The sequence below is a fragment of the Phascolarctos cinereus genome, unplaced genomic scaffold, assembly GCF_003287225.1.
Source record: "Phascolarctos cinereus isolate Bilbo 61053 unplaced genomic scaffold, phaCin_HiC Scaffold_9;HRSCAF=440, whole genome shotgun sequence".
NCBI classification, from domain to species: domain Eukaryota; kingdom Metazoa; phylum Chordata; class Mammalia; order Diprotodontia; family Phascolarctidae; genus Phascolarctos; species Phascolarctos cinereus.
In genome coordinates, this window is record NW_027556402.1 from 29,137,881 (window position 1) to 29,159,601 (window position 21,721).

Here is a 21,721-nt window from a genome sequence, read left to right on the forward strand (position 1 = left end):
TTACGTCCCATTCCCAACCAGTTGTCAAAGTTATTGGTTTTACTTCCATAACAACTCTAGTATCCACCCCCTTCTCTCCAATCACACAGCCTTTGTTAAAACCCTCAACTCTCACCTGGACTATTAAAATAGTGTCCTAATTTATCTTCCTTTTCCAGGTTTTACCTTCTTTAAGACATCTTCAATTCTTGAAGCATAAGTCTTACCATACTCAAAAAATTTCAGTGGTTTCCTATTGCTTCTAACATTAAATACAGATTCCTCTGTTTGCTATTTAAAGTCCTTCACAATCTGGTTCCAACCTATTTTTCCAGAATGTTTTCATTTCACTCCACCTCGTGCATTCTCTCTTCTGGTTAAACTGGCCTTCTTTTTGTTCCTCGCACCCAACTCTGTGCATCTGCACATACTATCCTCTAAACCTGGAGTGTCCACCTCCTCATTGCTATCTCTCAGAACTGCTTGCTTTGTCTAAGCCTCAGCTCCAATGCCACTTTCTGCAAGGGGTGGTGGACTTTCCTATTCCCTCCCTTTTGTTATGCTCTCCTTTCTGCTCCTCCCAATTCTTGATATTAATTTTGTATTTACATGCTATATCACCCCAGTAGAATATAGAAGGAATCAGTACATAATAGGTACCTCCCCTTTGTATCACTGATGCCTAGCATAGTGCCTCATAAATATTGGTTGAATTACATTTAATGTAAAATGGTAGAATGTTATATTCTTCAATTAAATTAAAAACTGTATTAGAAACCTATGTAATAAACACATTAATATTCCAAATGATTAAAAAGAAATTTGATATTACATAGGACCAACTCTTCCTATGTGGTATGAACATCTAATATCATTCCAAATTCACACTTAAGAGCTCAGGAAACTGGCAGATAAAATCTGAGTCTCAATCAGGACTCTTATTTGAGGATTTGTGAAGGCTTGAAAAGATGTCATTTGCCTGAGGAAACACAAACACAGCCCTGACTTTTGTTAGGGAAATAGGAAACAGAGAAGAAAAATTACCTAAATATCATGACCACTAGTGGGAGGCAGTGTGGAACAGTTGATAAAGCATTAGATTTGGAGTCAGGAAGACATGGATTCAAATTTCCAACCTACACATGCACTAAGAGTATGACCCTGGGCAAGTCACTTGATCTCTCTTTGTCCCACTTTCTTTACCTATAAAATGAGTGAGTCAGATTTGATGGCCCCTAAGGTCTCTTCCAGATCTAAATGCATGATCCTGTAATCCTAAATGTCAATGAAATCTGGACTAAGGAAAAGGGAGCTTCAAATAAACAAAAATTAATAATTGGGGAATAGTTTTAGGTAAGCTACAGAGTAATGAAAATGATGGAATCTCTCTTGTGGAATACTTAAGAGTTGGGTTATAGTGTTACCCCTGTCCCAAGGCCCATTGGTAAGGGACTCTCTCCATACTGGTAGAGATGAAGGCCCTGCCCTATGTGAGAAGCCAAATTCAGGGGAAGAGAGAGCGCTTTGGTTCTCAGTCAGTCTCCCCACCACCACCTTTAAGTGAGAATTCCCCTTTGGGGACTCTCCAAACCAGAGTCTTTTTCAAATATTGCATCAAGTCAGCCTCCAGCTTAGAAAGAGAAAACAGAAGAGGCTAGCCCCACTTCAGATTGCTGAAGGAAAAGACTCTGGGAAGATATGAGAGAAGCAATCAGTCTCCATCTCATCCCAGCTTGTTTCTCTAGATATTTTGGGGACTTTCCTCTTGGGTAAGATACAGGACACTCTCCTTCGGTTAAAATGAGTTATCTCCCTCCCAGTGGAAGAGTTCCTTTACTCTGTACTGTCTGGTATATATTCCTATGTATACCTTCTCTGATTTCTGTTTTGTCTGAATTGAATAAATGGGCTGCTTTGCTATGTGTCTTGAGCATGGAACTGGTACTAGGTAGGGAGAAGGGCCAAGCCTTGGATGTAGAGTTTGCGGTCCCTCTCTTTTCCCAAAATGACAAAGCAATGAAAAGTTAGATGGGACCTAATCATATCCCCTAGACGAACAACAGATAAGGGAATGAATAGAAAGAGTTCTGGCCTGGAACCCCCATCTCTCAGAGTGGTGGCCTCTGGCATCAACCTCCTGCTTCCCCTCTTGGCAAGAATAGAAGTCTCCCTTGGAGAAGTGGGGGGAGGGGTAGAAAGAAGAGACTAGAGATGTCTGTTCTACTTCTCTTCGAGCCACGCACAAGGACAACATCCTCTCTACCACAAGTGGAGCCTCACTACACATGTAGGGCACCGTTTGACAACAGGTTTGAATAAATAAGATTTCCTGTCGAGTACTATGCTCTGTGATTTTTGGTATAATATAGCAAAAGAACCAGATTGTACAAAAAACATACTTACAAGTACAGTCATAAACAAACAGAAGCTGTAATTTAGTGAGAAAAAAAATTGAAGTGTCCTCTTTAGACTGGAAGATTTTTAACCTTGGAGAGACCACATATGGAGTTTCAATATAAACATGTAATCTTTGGCTGAGACAAATGAATCGTCTTGTAGATGACAACATGTGGCACTAGTTACACCCGTTATATTTTGCTTTGGTCAGACTCGAAAATCTTGCCACATCCTTCCTGATGGTATTCTTGTACTCTTTCACTTTATATACTCTCCATTATCCTCTGGCTTGTAGCAAAAAAGAACATGGAAACTGATACTCACACAATTCTTAATAAATGTTTATTGAGTTATTGGCATTGTCTTTGCTCTGAAGAGACTTGTTCAGGAGACAAAATTCACATACGAGAAGACAAGATTCACACACAAGAAATACTGACCTGGCCATACATGACAATGCATGATAGAGGTGCAACTTAAGACTAGGGGACAGAGCAAAGCACATTAGTTCATATCCTCTGGTTTCATTATCACTTGGTTATATCGAAGCAAGTTAACCAGCCAAAGGTATGTGAGCAGGTAAGTTCCATGTCCGCCACATATAAAATGCTATTTCAATGGGGCAGCCTATTGACACATCCCTTAGCTCTCAAATCATGTGATATAACACATCCAAAGGTATTAGCTCAACTTTCCCCTGCATATCTCAGTCTGTAGCAAATCAGGACCTATTTCCTTTTTGCTTTCATCAAAAAAGCTAGAGAGTTACCTGAAGTGTCCCATAGAGGAAAGAACATAAACTCACACTGAACTATATTCATTTAGCTCAAACTACTCTGTAAGGCAACAGGACACAGTGGAAAGAGCTATATTGGGTGAGTAGACAAGTTTAAATTGTTGTTCTGCTAATTACTATCTTTGTGGCCCTAGGCAAATTATTTAACCTCTCTGGACCTCAATCTCATCATCTTTAAAAATGGAGGCTTCACCTCCATTTCCTTTAAGATTTTTCCAAGTCTAAATCTTTGGTATTATGATTTTAGTCCAGAGAAGAGAAGGCTGAGGGAAGAACACAGCAACTATCATTAAGTATTTGAAAGATGGTCATGTGAGGGAGAGATTAGACTTGTTCTGTCTGGCCCAAGAGAACTAGCAGCCACCTAGAACTGGGTGGAAGCCGCAAAGAGAAAAATTTAGATGGGATAAGGAAAAATGTTATAACGATTAATCTATCAACAAGTGGAATGGTATTCTTTACGTAACATCTTTAGTATCATAAAGTTGTTAAATGTTCATTAAAATATATTCAAATAAATACCTAAGACCTTTTATCTTTTCAACCAATATTTATTCTTTTTTCTTTTTTTAAATTTATTTTATTTTTAATTTGTGGAATAAAAGAAGCATTTCCATAACAGTATAATTTTAAAAAGATGATTGCACATGAAACAGCAAATCTATTATGTACAATTTGCTATTCCTTTTAAATATATAATAAAGTTATCATGCAAATTTCTTTCTTCTTCCCTCCCTCCCTGCCCTAGAGATGGCTACCATTAGACACAAATATGTGTGTATACATATATGTATATATATATATATATATATATATATATACACACACACACACATATATGTGTATATATATACACACACACACACATACATATATATGTACATGCACACATATATATGTAAAATAATTTTATACATACTTCCATTTATCAGTTCTTTCTTTGGATGCAGATAGCATTTTCTTTCACATGTCCTTTATGGTTAATTTGGGTTTTATAAGAGTCAAAGTGACTTAGTCACTTGAAGTCATTCGTACAACAATAGGGGCAGCTAGGTGGTGCAATGGATAGAGCTCTGGCCTTGGAGTCAGGAGGACCTGAGTTCAAATCCAGCCTTAGACACTTAACACTTATTAGCTGTGTGATCTTAGGCAAGCCACTTGACCCTGATAGCCTCACCAAAAAGCAAAAAAAACAAAACAAAACTCAATATTGCTGTTACTATATACAACATTCTCTTAGTTCTGCTTATTTTGCTCTTCATTATTTCATGCAAGCCTAGCCTTGATTTTCTAAGTGCTTACTCTCAGTAGAATTTTTAAAAGCGGCACACACATTGTTTTTAGTATCCAGTTTATTTCTTCGGTTTCAATTAAAAACAAGACCGAGATCCCTGATTCACAGAGACAGTGCTATAAATGGAATAAAAATCTTGTGACCCCATTTAGTAACAAGGGAATATACTTCTTCAAGTATACAGCACAAATACTGTAGCTTTACTGGTTAGGAATCAATTTGGATTTTCTTGATATAGAGATCAATTCATTAATTTTTTTAGTAGGTTAATGTGGTTGATCATTTCTAGCTGAGTATGAAGAGGTTTTAGTATCTGAACATCATTCATTTCATTTTGGTCAGCAGGAATTGTTCCTTTAGCTGTTTCACAACGTATTATAATGCTCCTTTCCATTCCTCCCCTTGTCTGCCATTGTCCTCTTTCCAATTCATAGTCTATGTGTGTTTTTATTAACACTACAACTTTAGAATTTTTAGCATAATATAATTATTAGATATTATAGTTATTATTATATATAGTTTTTATTATATAGAATATGGCCTTCTATTCTTTTATATATTCTATTCTATTCTATTCTATTCTATTCTATTCTATTCTATTCTATTCTATTCTATTCTATAGAATGTGTCCTTCTTGACCTCTCTGTGTCAATCACCCTCTTTTCTTTGATACTCTCCTCTCTGGGTTTTCAGAAATCTACTCTCTCCTCTTTCTGCTCCTACATATCTGACAACGCTTATCAGTCTCCTCTGCTGGATCTTCATGCAGGTCACATGCGTACCCTGAAGGGCTCTGTTCTGGATCCTCTTTTCTTCTCCTTACTTCATTTGGTGAGCTCATCATTTGCCATGGGTTTCATTATCATCTTTACATTGATGATTTTCAACTCTACCTATCCTTCCCTAATTTCTCTGCTGACCTTCCATCTTGCATCTCCAAAATATCTCAAACTGGGTGGCCGATAGACATTGTAATCCCAACGTGTACAAGGCCGAGCTCATTATCTGTCTCTCTAGACCCTCTCCCCCTTCTGTTACTGTCAAGGGCACCACCACACTCCTAAACCCCTAAGCTTATAATGTAGATGTCATCTGATGCTCCCCACTATTTGCCACCCTCCAAATCCAATCAGTTGCCAAGGCTTGTTGATTTCCCCTTTAAATATGCCTCCCTTCTCTCCTCTAATTCCATCACAACTGTGCCGCAGGCCCTCATATCTGGACTATTCTAATACTCTGCTGTCGTTCTACCCACTACAAGTCTCTCCATACCCCAGTTCATCCTTCATTTAATTGCCAAAGTGATTTTCCCAAAGCGCACATTCAAACATGTTGCCCTTCCTACTCAACAAACCCTAGTCACTTCCTATCACTTCTGGGATCAAACAGAGTCATCGATTTGGCATTCAAAGCTCTTCATAGCCTACCCCTTCCCAGTTTTCTTACACTCCTCTCCTCTCCCTCCGCCCCCACACACATACTCTTCAATCCAGTGACACTGGCCTCTCGGCTTTTCCATGAACGAGACATTCCACCTCTCAGCTTCAGCCATTTTCTCTGGCTCTCCATCACCTCTGAAATGTTCTCTCTCCTCATTTCCATCTATAGGCTTCTCTGGCTTCCTTCAATTCTCAGCTAAATCTTACCTTCTACAGGAAGTTTTTCTCAATCCCTATCCTATTGGGATTTCCCAATTCCAATCCCTTAAATTCTTGGTTATTTCTTGTCTATCCTGTATATAGTTTGTTTGTTCATTTGTTTATACTTCTTCGTGTGTTATCTTCCCCATTAGACTGTGAGCTCCTTGGGGTCAAGGAATATCTTTTGCCTTTCTTCATATGCCTGGCACTTACCAGAGTGCCAGACACATAGTAGGTGCTTAATATATGCTAATTGACTGACTGACTGGTTATTAGCCAAATATTTTCTGTGCCCTCCTTGTTAAGTTTCTCACGTACATATCACAAGTTGGGAACCCCTGCCTTAAAATAACAACAGAATTATGACCTTTTCTTTCCTCAATAATTTAATCTCCACACCATTCCCAAAGGGAGGAATACAGGGTTACTGATCCCTCTGCTTCCAATTTTGGTTTTGTAATCCTTAACTTAATATAAACATAAAAAGTCCTTCTGCCTATCATGTGTTTTCTGAAAAGGAGAAGCAGTTTCCCCCTTTCCTCTTGCCAGCAAAAAAGAAAACACTAAGCTGACACGTCTTATTTGATTTCAACTCTGTCTCCAAAGGAGAAAGGAAATTGCCCACACAGAAAAAGCTAACAATTTTCTATAATTATCTTCTCCCCAACTCAAAGCCAAATAGAGCGAGTATTCATCTCCATGCTCGCAAACCGCACTGGTAGGGGGAAGGTAAAAGGAAAGACATGATTCATTCTAAGTCGTCAAATCAGCCAGTCCCTCAAATGACCTGGTGAAAGTCAATGAAGTCCTGGTGAGCCAGTGAAGAAAAACTCAAAACATCTGTAGGACCCAGCACATTTTAGAAGGAGAAACTGAACAGCTAAATAAAGCTCATTTGAAAGAAAGGCAAGATTTCTCTAGAAACTCTACCAGCATTTCTTTTTCACCATCTTGAAAGCAATCCAAAATAATAGCATGTTATACTTGGAGACTACTACTTTCTGCAGTGATTTTTTTCCACACAGAGATATATAAAGAAAGATTTGAGAGACACAACCGACTTAAAACACTAGCTAGTCACAAAATTAGGTTCTTGAATTTAGGCAACTAAGTGGTGTAGTGTGGAGAGTGCTGGACTTGGAGTGAGGAAAAGGAGTTCATATTTTGCCTCAGACACAATCTTTCTCAGCCTCAATTTCCACATCTGTAAAATGGAGATGGTAACATTTACTTCAAGATTGCTGTGAGGACCAATGAGATAATATATGTAATGAGCTTTTAAAATCTTAAATACTGTCTATTGTTGTTATTTTGGAATAAAAAATAAATACGCTTATTTTGTGAAAAGTTTACAAGCTGCTATATACCCAAAATGAATGGAACTGGAGATCTCTGAACAAATTCTTTCATTTTTGTATCCTTAAAACTTTTTAACCTTATCATTTGAAGACACATATACTTTCTTCTTTAGATTAAAAGTTTGAGAAGTTGATTTAAAAAAAAAAGAATTCCCAGCCTAAGATTAATGGCTTAGAATAAACAGAGTCAGCTAGGAGCTTTTCCTTTTCCTTGAATCCAAAATAAGAATTCTGGGGAAATCTTCAGGATCCCATGGAACTTCTTTTGCTCTATTTCTTCCTTACCGCTTTCTCCTCTGTAATCAATGAAAAACATGGCCCATTGCAATGTTCTTCTTTCTTACCTTTGCCTCTCAAAAAATAATACATTAAAAAAAAAAAACAAAAATAGTACATTTATTCTGTCTCCTGGCTTCCCTGGATTCCTTTAAGATTTAACTCATATCCTGTCTTCCCCAGGAAAGCTTTTGTAGTTCCTCTTCTCCTACTCCATGTAGGGCCTTCCCTCTGTGATTACCTTCCACATGTTTATACTGTATGTGTCTCTGTATGTACATTTACCGTACATCTATGTATATACATTTACTGTATATGTCTATGGATATGTGTTTATTGTATGTGTCTTTGCATGTACATTTGAATTGTATATGTTTATGTATATGTATTTACATTGTATATGTACATGATATATACATGTACATATGTAGACATTTTCATCTTGTCTCCCCCATTAGAATGTGAGTCTCTTGATGACCAGACCATGTTTTTCAAGCCAAGTCAATAAGCATTTACTAAGGACCAAGCAGTATGCTAAGAGCTGTAATACAAAGAAAAGAATAGGGTAGGGAATAGCCCTTGCTCTCACAGCATAATGGTGGAGATAAGCAAATAACAATGTGCAAATACACACACACACACACACACACACACACACACACACACAGAGTGGATAAATTGGAGAAAATCTCATGGGGAAGGCACTGATACTAAAGAGGATGAAGAAAGGTTTCATGTAGAATGTAGAATTTTAGCTACGATTTAAAGATGGGTGAGGAGTGAGAATGTTCCAGGTATGGGGATTTATTTACCAACAAGCCTAGGGCTTCTGGCCTGGCCTTCTGCTAGGACAGAATATAATGAGAAGACCCTATAAGTACATTATTATTCAGGAAAAATGAGGATGAATTGAATCCCCAAAGGATTCCCTCTGCACAAGTCAAAAGTGGTCCAGAGGTCCTCAGCCCTTGCTTATTTTTCCCTGAGGTCCAGACATCAGGGGATACACCTGAGCTGGAGGTGGAACATCTCTCTAGTGAACCCTGTTCCTACCTACTCCTTAACGCAGGAACAATCTTCAAATGACCTAACGTCCACATCCCTTCAGAAAGAAAGCTTCCCTCACCTCTCACCCAACGTCTTTAGCTATGGGGAAGCACCAGTTTTCCCACCCTAGTCAGAGCTCTTTCTGGTCCCATAGATTAAATTATCTTCTCTAAGCAAATGACTCTTCAACACACATACCTCACACTAATTTCTTTGACCTCCAGTTTTCAGCACACCTCAACCTGGATACTTATCACCCTCAATCAAAGTCCATGTCAAACTCAATATGTTCAAGATGAAACTCATTATCTCTTCCGCAAAATCCATTTCAAATTCTGCCTTTCAAAACATAATCATTCTGAAAAGATCAATACCATTTCCTCCATGAAGCTTTCTCTAACTGCCCCAAGAAGTAATCTCTCTGTCTTTGAACTTCTACGGCCCTTGATTTGTGTCTCTCTTATAGGATTTATTATACACTACTTTGTTATTGTTGTTCATATTATAGTCATTTACACAGATGTCTTTTAAAATTTTATTTTATTTTTAATTTATGGAATAAAGCAGGCATTTCCATAAAACAGATGATTGCACATGAAACTGCAATCTACCATGCACAACTTGTTATTCCCTCCAAACGTACGACAAAGAGACGTCTACTCTCTTCTACTAGACTTGAGTTCAAGAATCCTACATAGTCCTTCATACTCTAGAAATACTCAACAAATATTTGCTGACTATTCAATGAATGAATCTCCTCAACTTTCTCCAATAATAAGAAGCAGAGATCTACCTCGTAGTTCTGCCAATGTTTGTAGTAATGTGCTTACTTTAGACCACTGTGTGTCTTAACACCTTACCCCACCAAAAAAAAATCTAGCTTTTCTCTCAAAGTGTTCATTAGCCAGAATACATACTGACTTTAAAAATTTAAGGGCTCTGCATATAAACTGCCAAATTATATCCCTTTGGTGGGGTGGAGGGAGAGGACCATATAGTTTATTTGAAAGTTAGTTAGTCATAGTAACCTGCCTGCTTCCTGAGCAACAATGAATCAAAATTTTTAATAGCACTGGTGGAAAAACTAAAACCAAGGGAAATATTTAGCAATATTTCTAATATTCTAAGCAGAAAAGAAACTTCTTCTCCATGGGAGCTATGCCAACATGACCAGTTCACTTGCAGCTGATGTTGATTCACTTCCTTCTTTCCTTTCCATCTCTCTCTTTTTCCCTCACACACACATACCCTTACTTCACTTTTTTTTCTCTTCTTCCCCTCCATACTCCGTTGTTTTACAGGCTAGTAAACCAGATCAAAACTAAAAAGCACACCAATTTTCAGGATAAGAAGGGAATATAATAAAGGTGAAGGAAGTATTTCTATTGTGGTAAATAGCATTAGGATTTTTTTCTTCTTTTTTTAAGTATAAATTTGTGACTTCATCATTGTGGTTCAAACTCCCCATTTGGAAACTCCTTCCACTAATGCCAAAGAGCAACCTATGTGTAATTTTAGTCATGGGAGCTGAATGGGGCACTGATAGGTAAAGTTCTATGGCCAAGGTCACAGAGCCAGAAGCAGGGCTTCCTGACTCTGAGGTCAGCAGTGCATCTACCATTTCATTTTGACTGCTTCAGAACACTCAGACAATAAGTTATTCAGATTTTTCCACGGCAGTGTATAAAATGATGATAAACACTTGACTCCAAAGAAGTTAGTGCTAACTTTGACAAATTTCTTACAAAAGCAGCCCAAAATTCCATTTCCCTCTGTTCGCCACTTCTCAGTCTGTCACAACCATCCCCACTATTCTATTAAAACATTCTCAAATGTCACCAGTTCTCACTGACAAATCCAATAACTTCTCGGTCACTATTCTTTAACTTGAAGCATCATTTGACATGGTTAACTACCCTTTACACTTAACATCTTTCTCTCCCTTGATTTCCATGACAAGACATTCTCTTCTTCCTAATCCTATCTCTTTGACCCTTCCTTCTTTGCCCCATTTACTGACTCCTCTTTCCGTTTATTAGTCCTTTATAGGGGTTATTCCCCCAAATTGTGTCCTCAGTCTTTTCTCTCATTCACTCATATAACTTCAATAATTACCTTTACACAAAACTGTCTCCAGCTCCAACTTCATTCTTTAGGTCCATACCAATAAATATATTCCATTTCAATAAAAGATAAAATACATTAGTAGCAATATGCTTACCTTAGACCACTATGGGTCTACAGTATCCTGGCTCACAAGAGTCCTGGTTTAGAAGGGTGGAAATAAGGCAGTTAACTCAAGATTCTCCAGGTCTACTAACATCCTGGCCACAACATTGGGATTTCCAAGACTCTAGGAATAACCATTGTGGGTAGATATTCCCATTAACAATGTAGGTCATGAACCCCCACCACCATGTTTCCCATTAACAAATGAGCTGAGATGACCTAATTAACTCAACCAAAATCATTTGCCAAAAAGACAAAGCCAGAGGGGAAAAATGTGTTCTGAAGAGCAATGGAGCTCAGGATGCAGCCCAGGGTGACCTACCTTACATACCTGAGGTTAACCATATATGAAAAAAGATGGATATTTAATAATAAAAAGGTGTTTGAAACATTGTTCAAAGGAAAACTAGAACTGAAGAGATCATTTGCTCCTCAAGCATCCCGAACAACAGAGATAGAGGAGGAGTGAGCAAGCAAAGATAGCAATAGCAACAGAGTGACAACAGAGAGTCCACTAAGAGACTTCTTTCTAAATATATACAAGGAGACAGGGATGATGATTGAAATACGTTGGAGGCAACAGGGTGACATTGTGGACAGAACCTGCTAATATCTTGCCTACAGGTGAATCAATATGATGTTGTTGTTGTTGTTGTTGTTGTTGGGGTGTGTGTGTGTGTGTGTGTGTGTGTGTGTGTGTGTGTGTGTGTCTACATTACAATATGGGAGGGCACATGAAAGAGGGGAGGGAAGGAAGGGGATAGAAAGGAATGCGTGATGTGTATAGGTCAAACTGAGGTGTAGCAATTGAAAGACTGTGACCTCTGTGAATCCAAAAGAGAAGCACCTACAGGAGAATGAGTGAGGAGGAAGGGGGAAAGATTGAAAATGGGGGGGGGGAAGAAGCAAACTTTGGTGGTGAGAGATGGTTTCACTGATGAATGCTATTATAGATGAATAGATGGGGTCTCTGAAGGAAGATGAAAACCTTGAAATTTGATGCATGAAAAGTCTACTTATCCAGCATTAGGAGAGATGGAGTTGGAATCCTTTGGGGCAATTGACACCTGTGGGAGTGGGAGAGCACAGACCCAGGAAGGAAATTTTGAGGAAATTTGGGACAAAATGCTAACTAGAGGAGGGTACAGATCAGTGGTAGACTGCAATCAAGGACATCATGGGGGAAAGGTCTCTACCATGGGACAGTATGCTCTCTGACCACCTGTAATGACTGGCATTGTTCTGGGAATGAGGCACAGCTGGAAAAGGGAAATCCATGACACCAACTCTACAAAGCAGAGACAAAAAACAACCACCACCACAACAAAACCATCTAGCAAGAAGAGGATGCATGGAATCTTTGATTACATGAAGAATACAAAGAAAAGAAGCAGAGATTGAGGGCATAGAGTAGACAAAAAGAGAGGATGAATAATGAAGAGAGTGAGAGAAGTCCTTTTTTGGAAAGGGGAGCAAAAAATATAAACAGGATTAGTTGCAGGTGGGGAGAGAATGGGGGAATTGACTTGACTGAGAGGATAAAAAGGAGGGAAGAAGTATATAGTCATATAAGAGCAGGAAAGAAAAAGGAACTAATAAATAAAATCCCAAAGGGAAAGGGGTAACAAACTATTGCCCAGGAATTAGGGGTGAGGGGAGGAGAGCCAGTGGGAAAAGGGCCTTAAAAAATATCAAAGTAACTGAAAGAACATTGTACTGTATTTACAGCAGAAGAGGGAGAAAAGATTGTTGCAGGAGTTTCCGCAGCATTTCAGAATAGTGCCCATCATGCTGTCTGCTTAAGAAGCAGGTATTGCAGTGGATGGAATGCTGGGCCCGGAGTCAGGAAAACCTGAGTTCAACTCTGACCTCAGACACTTACTAGCTGTGTGACCCTGGGCAAGTCACTTAATCTTGTTTACCTCAGTTTCTTCATCTGTAAAATGAGCTGGAGAAGGAAATGGCAAATGATTCCACTATCTTTGCCAAGAAAATCCCAAATGGAATTACAAAGAGTTGAACATGACTAAACAATTGAACAACAACAAAATATTAGAGATGTATGGACAAAAAACATAAAACTCTCATAACTTTAAGTGTGAATGGATTAAACAATCCAATAAAATGAAGAGTGACAGATTAAATAAGAAAGCAAAATGTTGCAATCTGTTACATATAAGAAACATATATAAAAAACAAAAGCATAAACAAAATAAAACTGAAGGGATGGGGAAAAAAATTACCATGTATCATATGAGGTCAAAAAAGCAGGAGCTGCAATCATGCTATCTGGTGAAGCAAAAACAAACATTCAAAGAATAAAAAGGGGAAAACAAGGAAAACATATTGCTGAAAGAAACCATAGATAACAAATCAATGCTAGTAATAAATTAATATGCTCTAAATGACTTCACATCCAAATTCATAAAATATTGTCTGAGCTTCAAGAAGACACAGACACTAACACAATAGTGACAGTAGACTTTAATATCCCTCTCTAAGTTTTGAAAAAAAAAAGATGAACATAAGGGAAAAAATATGAAACTGAGTAAATTGCTCAAGAAAATAGAGTTAAAAGACTTATGGCATCTTCTAAGTGGGACAGGAAAAGAATATGAATATTTCTCAGCACAACAAAAAACTTTTTACAACAATTGACCATGTATTATTTTGCATATTGTAAAGAAGTAAAAAAAAGGCAGAAGTAGTAAACACATCCTTTACAGACGATAATGCAATAAAAATTGTCATTGATTCAGGGACCATGAACAAAAGACAGGCCCAAATGGAGAATTAACAATGAAATCCTAAATAATGAGCAGGTTAAAAAATACATAGAAACAACTAATAATTATGTAAAATAAAATTATGACGATGAAATAAGAAACTAAAATTTCTAGAATTCAGCTAAAGTAATCCTCAGGGAGGAAATCATATCCTTACTGCAGCAGTTCATACAAATGTTTCCATACTTCTTTGAAACCATCTATTTCTTCTTTTCTTGTAGCACAATAGTATTTCATTATATTTGTATAACTGTAATTTATTAGCCATTCCCCAACTGATAAGCATCCCTTTAGTTTTGAGGTTTTGGGCATCACAAAAAAGAGATGCTATCAATATTTTTGCACATAGAGTGACTTTTCTCTTTCTTTAATCTTGCTGAAATATAAGCCAGGCATGGAATAGCTAGGTGAAAAGATATATACTATGTAGTAACTTTTTGTGTATAATTGTAAAAAGCTTTCTGGAATGGTTAGACCAACTACCAGTACTTTAACATGTCTACTTTCCCACAGCTCTTCCAACATTTATCATTTTCTTAAAAATAAGATGGAGGGACATTCACAAATAGTAATTATAACTTTGAATGTGAATGGGATGTTAATAGCAGTTCACTTTGTGGTGGCAAAGAACTGGAAATTGCAGGGATCCACATCAGTTGGTGAATGGCGGAACAAGTTGTGGTATATGATTGTGATGGGACACTACCGTGCTATAAGAAATGATGAGCTCAATGATCTTAGAAAATCATGGAAAGACTTGCACAAAATGATGAAGAACAAAGTGAGCAGAACCAAGAGAACATCATATTCAGTAACAACAATATTGTTTTAAGAATGACGTTGAGCAACTATCATTTTGACAGGTTTTTTTTTTTTGCTTTAGCTGACTTTCTTAGTCCCCCCAAGACATTTATTTTCATATTCACTTTCCTCCCATGGTGGATTTAGATCACATCTACCACTTGTCTAGAGAGATGAGTTGTGTGATGGTTAGTGGTGAGTGACAGCTGAGTTATACCATTAGCTTCCCCCCTACCTTCCATCAGGTAGCTTTTCCAAAGGGCTATTGACTCCTCAGAATTGTTAGTAACAAATATACAAATATTTATCCTAGTGCCTGGAGGGATGGAGCATAACTCTCCTATTCCATTTTGATCCCTATGGTTGGATTAAGCACAAAACTTAGCTCAGGTCCTATATAGCACTGGTCCTGCAAAGTTCACGTCCACATGTGATATTAAGGCCAAATAAGTCCACACTGGGCTGGGCTCATGAAAGACAATCCCCCAAATCACTCCTTGCTTTTCAGGGCATCCATGCTGTGTTGGCTGAAAAACCTGGGCTCTGGAGCAGCAGTTCCACTCTGTTCATACCTTACACACCTATGCTAACTGCAAACCCAAATTCTAGAATGCCTGGATGCTGAGGAGCCCTTTGGATCTTTCAAATTCACAAGGTCTTAAGCTCCATTCCACGATGCCCAAAGAATGCTGAGGCCAAGAGGAGTGTTAGCAGAACTTGTTGAATATCTCTGCAGCCAATCAAAGAGTTTTTTCTTCATCACATGTTTTAGCCAACCAGAACCAGTTATAGAAGGTCTATGCCTGCTCCAGGTTGTTTTTTTTTTCCTTCAGGACACTTCCTTTACACGTCATCACTATTTCCCAGAAGCAGCTCCCTAGAATACTCCATGTGGAAAGACATCATCTCCAGCAGCATCAGAGCTGAGGGAGTCAAACTTTCCTCTGGCCATAGACCTTGCTGGAAGGCATGTCCCCCAAGGGAAGGCAGCAACAAGCCAGACTACCGTCATCCATCTACCCCAACAGTGACTTTCCCTGCAGAAAGCTTCCACCATTTCCTGTTACAGCCTGATCTCCAACCTCAAGGGAGAAGAGAAGCCAAACTGAACATGAACCTAGTGTCTTGCATCTGCCCCAAGGGGATGACTTCCATCTATGCCAACGCAAGACAACTTAGGCTTCCTACTGTCAGCCTGATCTCCCAAGCAATATGTGAAGAACCTCCATCTAGGAGAAACAATCTTCCCTTTGACCTTGAGTTTTCCATCTGTCTCTGTTCCTGTCCCCAGAGGGAAGAGGAAAAGGAAAGTTGGTGGAGAATAGGACTTCTTTCAACTGCCATGCAGGTTAAAATTCCATCTCCTTTTGTGCCCTTTTCTGCCTAATCTCCATCCTTCAGAGAGAAGAGGAATATTGAAGCACGCTGTCCTATCTGACCATTTGCCTCCCATTTCATACCATATTTGTCTCCAGTCCCATTTCTAGCCTCTTTGATGTCTTCCACTCAATGATGAATGTTCTCACATTCAGTCATACCCTACACATCCCAGTGATTCTGAACTCTTGTAAGTCATCGTCCAAACTCCATTCCCCACCCCACAAACTGATTCCTTATTCCTATCCTCAATTTGCCCACCCTAAAATCCAACCAAACACCACCCAGCCCTTCCAATATGCCCTTTGAAATGCCTAAATCATAGGCAGCAAATTTCCCTTCATCGTAAATCTTTTCCTCTCCCACACCTTCCATCTACTAAACCTGGCTCCTCTGTGATAACAACACTTCCCTTTTGCATTACTGGTCCCACCTTTACTCATTGCCCTCAGCTCACTGGCCTATGCAAAAGAGTTGGAGTGCTCCTTGCTTCCTATTTTCACTTCCAAATTCTCTCTCTGCCTTCATTAGACAGTAACCTCTGCTCCTTTGAAGTTCATGCTATTCATTTCTACCACCCAATCAAAATTCTGATAGCTGTTCTTTAAAGATCCCCCAGGTTACTCCCCACTTTTCTTCATTGAATTCTATATGTGGCTCACACTTTTTCTCCCTCCCAAACTCCTGCCCTCATGCTAAGAGACTTCAGCTTACAAACTGACTCTCCCTCAAACACCCTAACCACTCAGTTCCTCCACCTACTCACTTCCCAAGAACTACTCCTTCACCCCACTTCAGCCACACATGAAAATGATCATACCTTTGATCTTGACATCACTCAGAAATGTACTAACTCCCTGTTTGAGAATTCCAAAATCCCCTTATCCCACCATGATCTATTGATTTTTCACTTCTCCCTCTGCCTTCCCATACCAAACACAAATCTTTGTCTACACCATGACCTCTAATCCCTTGACCCCTCAATTCTCTCTCAGGCCAGCTCTCCCACACTAGCTATTCTCTCTATATCTCCTCATCTTAACCACTTGGTGAATCAATTCAAAACCACTTTGTCTTCCTTTCTGAAATACTCAGCCTCCTTAACTTTCACTAATTCTATCTTGCTAAGTTTCAGCATTGGATCACTCTCACTATTCTCTACCTTCACATTTCAGCCTGAATTCTATAAGTCTCAGCTAAAATTCCTTTTTCTACAGAAAGCCTTTCCCAACCCCTCTTAATTCTAGTGCCTTCTCTCCCTTAATTATACCCTATTTATCCTGATGTTTAATGCTTATTGACTGAATGAATGACTCCAAACCTGGAGCATTTGCATCATTATTGTTGTTTGTCCTTCGTTCACAAAGAAGACCATGGCATCAGGAAGGTGATGCCATGACCTGCAAGTGAATTGGATTTAAGAGAGGGAGGGCTGTGCAAAGTGACCAGTCTCACTTTCTCCTCCAGAGCAATCTGGTTCCAGTGGCCAGATATAGGTCAAGACAACTGGAGATGACCCCAACAGCAGCATCAACGAAAGAGAGAAAGAAGAGATTGATGAATTGATCATGCAACTAAAAAGAACCCCTAGAAAACAACAAATTAATTAGACCCAAATAAATAGAAAAATGTAAGTTCTGAAAATCAAAGGAGAGAGAAACAAAATTGAAAAAAAAATGCTGGCTATTGAGCTGGATAGAGAGGAAGCCATTCCTACTCTCCTGATTGATCTCATGGCTCCCATGTCTGTAACTTTCAAGCCAAAATCCTCCCTCCCTAGCTTTATATTTTATATTTATATTTTATTTTTAATATAGATAATACTTATTTTATTTTATATTTATATTTTTATTCTGCTTTATACGTTGTCTCTATTAGAAGCCAACCTCTTTGAGGGGAATCACTGTCATTTCTTTTGTATTTGTATTTTCAGTGCCTATCACAGTACTTGCCATATAGTACTATTACTACAAAGGCAAATGTGTCTTCCAGCAGGGTTTAGTGAGCCAATGAATGTGAGATTGGAGAGCTCCTTATAGAACACTCGCCTAGCACTGAACCCAGTACAGGACCATGTGGCTGGGTATAGGGAGGGGCAGGTAATCCAGCCACTGTGAATACCAGCAACAGCTCCTCTATATTACATTATGATGATAATTAGGAAGATTTGGGATTCTTTTCCTCCTCTGATTGAAAATGAGTGGTTCTGAAGAACCACCAGACATTTTTTGTTTTGCTAGGCAAAGCTTGCTAACCAAAATGACAGCAAATACACTGAACTGGGGACTTACCATATGGCATCACTTGAGACCTCTTAAAACCATAGATGTTTTCTCAACTGATCCATAAACCCAAATTAAAAGCGGATGTTGTATGTTTCACTGGAGCTATTTATAACCCAGAATCTACACTTCTAGGCATTCTTTAGACAGCAAAACATTTTGAGTTTGTAGTGTTCATGCAGCAATAGTCCACTCTAGCTTTTTAGATTTTTCTGTTTCAAAAAAGATGGGTTTTTTTTTTGGTCCTTCCTAAGCAGAGCATAAAAACTTTTGCAAAATTAATTTAAAGTTGTTTTCTACTTTAACACAAACTCTAAGGATTACATCTGATAAACTAACTCACACATATAAACTAATTGTCCTCTTCTTCCCACAAGATACTAACTACCAGAAACTAAGCTCACACTGTCCTCCCCACCCCCAGTCCTGGCAGAGTTATTTCCTTCATTCAGCTTTGGGACACTGTCTTAAGGTTAAGCTATGATAATTGGTGAGTAAGTCCACTCTCCTGGCACATTATATTTAGCTGTCCACAAAACAGGCTTAACGTCCCATCCAGGACACCAGAGCCTACCAAAACACTGCCATCTGCCTTGTGTTTAACACCACACCCTCCCTACTTTCCACCTCTTGCTTTTGATCTGGGAACAATAATAAAATCAGTACTACCATTGCTAATGGCAGGGAAAGAATGTGATGATCTAATATCTCATGGATCCACTCATAATCTCTGACTGTCCAGACCAAACCCTCCCATTTGTATACTGTCTCCTGTATTCAATTACAAGCCTCTGGTTCTCAGGGACTGTCTCACTTGTGTGTTTGTATCTAGAGTGTCTGTCACAGTGATTGGCACATAGTAATGCCTAATAAATGCTTGCTGATTGATTTGCACATGCAACCTCATGCGTTTACCCAAATGCCATTGGAAGTTTTTAAGTTCACTTACCTGTTCTGCCTACAAACTTTACCCATATGCTTCTGCGTGGTATGTTCTAATGATCTTAATATGCTCCTTTCCAGAGAAACTTAGTTTTTCCGCATCGATGTTCTCCCAGCAATGCCATACGGCTAGGAAACATGGAAAACTAGTGTCAAAGAATTAAAATTGTAGGTGATTCAAAAGGAAAAGGGAAAACTAATAATGCATATAAGTAAAGGGTAGCTCATTACCCATAATGATTTGCACACAAGAAGTGTCACAAAAGATTATCAAAAACATGGCGTTATGTCATATCTGACTCTTCATGACCCCATTTGGGGTTTTCTTGACAGAGATGCTGGAATGGTTGGCCATTTCCTTCTCCAGCTCATTTTACAGATGAGGAAATTGAGGCAACCAGGGTTAAATGACTTGCCCAGGGTCACACAGCTAGTAAGTGTCCAAGACCAGACTTGAACATAGGAAGATGGGTCTTCCTGACTCCAGGCCTGGTACTCTATCCACTGTGCCCATCAAAAACATACATAACTAGAAAAAGAGATGAGTTAGCCGATCTCTAATCAGGGTGGAGGCATCAATACTTTTCTCTGGAATGCTGATGTTTACGACAGCATATTTCTTTGCCCCAGAATATACTTCTCTCCAATTTCCATTATCAAGCTCCACAGAAGCTGCTCCTTACTACTTCATTGTCTCTGGCCTGCACAGTACAACCCTTTTCCCTTGCCAGTCTCTACCCTCTTGGGTTCCAGCAACTCCATGGTACCAGCAGGAGCTTTCTCCTTCACCCACAACCACCTTAAAGGTCTTATCGCAATGGCATCTCAGTAGAGTCCCATCTTCCCCTCATACATGTTCTCTACACCATTGCCCCACACCAATCCAAGGTGAAAGGATTTCTAGTTCCAGCTACATGAGCTGGCTGAGTGGTGACAAGTAGAGGCCATAAATAGCCTGTGTGCTGAACTAGTTGGTCTCCCTGCTTTGTCTCTCTCGATTTACACCCCTTTTTAATAGACTCCAGGAGCTCCCTGTTGCCTCTGAAATATAAAAGTCCTTTGGCTTTCAAAGTCCTTTAAAATCTCACCACTTCCTCCATTTCCAGTCTTCTTACACTTTGTTTTTCCTCCATGTACTTTGTGATCCAGTGACACTTGTATCCTCAATGTTCCTTGGACAATCCATTCCATCTGACTCTGGGTACTTTCACTAACTATACTCCATTTGGAATTCCCTTTCTCCTCATCTCTACTTTTTGGATTCCGTGTCTCCCTTCAGGTCTTAGCTAACAAGCCATCTTCTGAGAGAAGCCTTTCCCAGTCCCCCTTAATGTTAGTGCTTTCTCTCTGAGATTATCTCCAGTCATACACACACATACACACACACACACACACACACACACACACACACGATATATCCATATATGTGCATATATATATGTAAATAGATGTGTGTCTTGTTCGTAAATAGTTGTTTATATATTGTCTCCTCAATTTATATTATGATCTTCTTGGTAACTGTGACTATTTTCCCTTTTCTTTGTATCTATTCCCAGCTCTTAGCATGGTGCCTGACATATTGTAGATGCTAAAGAAATGCTTGTTGACTTGACTTGACTTGATATAACCATCTAGGCTCTGTAGGGTATGAAAAGGAATGTAAGGTGGAGTCTTTGATCTCAAGGAATTTGAAGGAGTTACTGACACGAGTTATACTCAATATTAGTCAATCAGTCAACAAATATTTACTAAGTGCCTACTAAGTATTAGGGAAATAACAACACAGAAGCATAAGAGTTGAAATAAAGCAATATACAAGGGTAACCCAGGCTTGTCTGGACATGTCCAGTTCTTCTAATGTGGAGGCACCCTAAGGGGCCTTTGGAACATGTCCAGATTGGCTAGCATGGAGGTCTCTGCATCCCCTACCGCATGGGTGGATGTAGCCTTCTTTGATTGTCTGACTTGTGTTCTTAAAACTGTCAAGACTGAACCAGTCACTTCTCCCTCCCCGCCTCACACACACTCTTTCTGCTGTTTCCATTTCAGCCACTCTTATCTGCCATGTCCAGAGGGTGAAGATCACAGCTCACTCACAGCATGGGTACCAGGAACTGAATTTGTGCTCTTTTGTCCCTAGTTCTGAGAAATGGTTCTATTAGCATTGGTTTTCTTGTCTTCGTTGTTTGTCTTCCTCAGTTTCAGGTGCTGGAGGTGGTCCTCACCAGACCCAAGAGTTCAGGCCATGACAGTCTGGGAGTCGGGATTGTAAGAGGGATGGTACAGTAAGTCAGCCCAGCAAGCTGAAACTGGAACCTGAGAAGGGTTTTTGATTTGGAATTGGGACTCTGTTTTATAGGAACCAAGCTAAACTATGAACCTAATTCCCTTTCCCTCCCCAGAGGCTAAGGTGGTGCAAAGGAAAGAGATTTCACCTCTTATGAATTAGGGGAACAAGTTTGTACATTTGTGACTATGCCTTTTGAAATAAATGTTCCTTGGTAAAAGTGAATTCAA

At 39.1% G+C, this 21,721-nt stretch overlaps 1 pseudogene; it reads left to right on the plus strand.

The window, feature by feature from the left end:
• The window catches only part of LOC144455428 (E3 SUMO-protein ligase KIAA1586-like), a 45,742-nt pseudogene that overhangs the window by 17,301 nt on the left and 6,720 nt on the right, over positions 1-21,721 (plus strand).